Source organism: Otolemur garnettii, unplaced genomic scaffold (genome assembly GCF_000181295.1).
Source record: "Otolemur garnettii isolate 467f Iridium unplaced genomic scaffold, OtoGar3 scaffold00019, whole genome shotgun sequence".
In the NCBI taxonomy this organism is placed as follows: Eukaryota; Metazoa; Chordata; class Mammalia; order Primates; family Galagidae; genus Otolemur; species Otolemur garnettii.
In genome coordinates, this window is record NW_003852414.1 from 17136088 (window position 1) to 17137201 (window position 1114).

A 1114-nucleotide genomic window follows, 5' to 3' on the forward strand; every position below is an offset into this window, starting at 1 on the left:
AAAAAAAAAAAAAAAAAAAAAAGAAAGTCAAGACAAGTAAATACATGTTGATGGATTAGTAAGTATCTGTCTTCTGATTAACTTATGTGGGTTACATGTAGCGTAGGCTCTGTTTTTATTGGTCTGTAAACTTCAGCTTCAAGGCAATTTTATTTTTTGCAAAAAAGTAGTGTTAAACTCTTAGCTTAGCCTTTGTAGTTTTTTAAGTTGGGAATTTATGAATGCCTTCAAAGCACCCTCACCTCAGAAAAATGTGCACATTCATACAAAATCTCGAATACGTTTTTAGGATCTTTGAGTTAAGAACCAAAGCATAGAGGGTTTCTTGATTGAAATCAAAGAAGGAGCAGGAATTTGCACTCACAAAGGAGCCTCAGGAGTATTCACATCAGATCAGCGTTCATTAGGGCCTTTGACCAAACCTTACTGTACTCTTATGAGTTCTTTGAAAAAAACACTTCTCAGCAATACAGTTATTACTTTTTAAAATGCCATAAAACATAAGTACATATGAAAAGCTTATGGTTCCAGGAAAAGGGAAATTTTTCAAAAGAAGAAAAGTTCACCTTTTGACTTGCAGTTTTCCAAAACGATCCTAGTCCCAGTCACCCGAGTGAAATAAATAATGCTAAATTATCTGTGCAGTTGTCCTTTTAATCATGTTTTCTTCTATTTATCTTTGCTCCCAAACCCTTGATATTTTTAAAAGCTAAGAGAAGCCTTTTTTTTTTTTTGGGCCAGGACTGGGTTTGAACCCACCACCACCAGCATATGGGGCCAGCACCCTACTCTTTGAGTCACAGGCACTGCCCAAGAAGCCTTTTTAATGACATAAAAGGGGAGCTAAGCTAGGGTGACCACACGTCCCACTTTTGGTGGGACAATCCCACTTTTTAACAATTTGTCCTGCATCCAGCGGCGTTTTAAAAAAGTCTCAATTTTTGGAAAGAATGCACAAATGGGTGGGAGAACAGGAAGGGAATATATGGTTTTGGCTGCCATGTGGCTATTTAGCCAAAATATGAGTTTTATATTATTTTTGTTAATTTTATAATGTTAAACTGTAATAACAACAAGTAATTGTTGAGAAGTGATTATCGAGAACTGCTTATCA

General features: G+C 35.9%; 1 protein-coding gene across 1 annotated transcript in view; it reads left to right on the forward strand.

Moving 5' to 3' along the window:
- ITGA8 (integrin subunit alpha 8) overlaps positions 1–1114 on the forward strand; it is a 167754-nt gene that overhangs the window by 65186 nt on the left and 101454 nt on the right. The gene's annotated exons all lie outside the window — the stretch shown is intronic.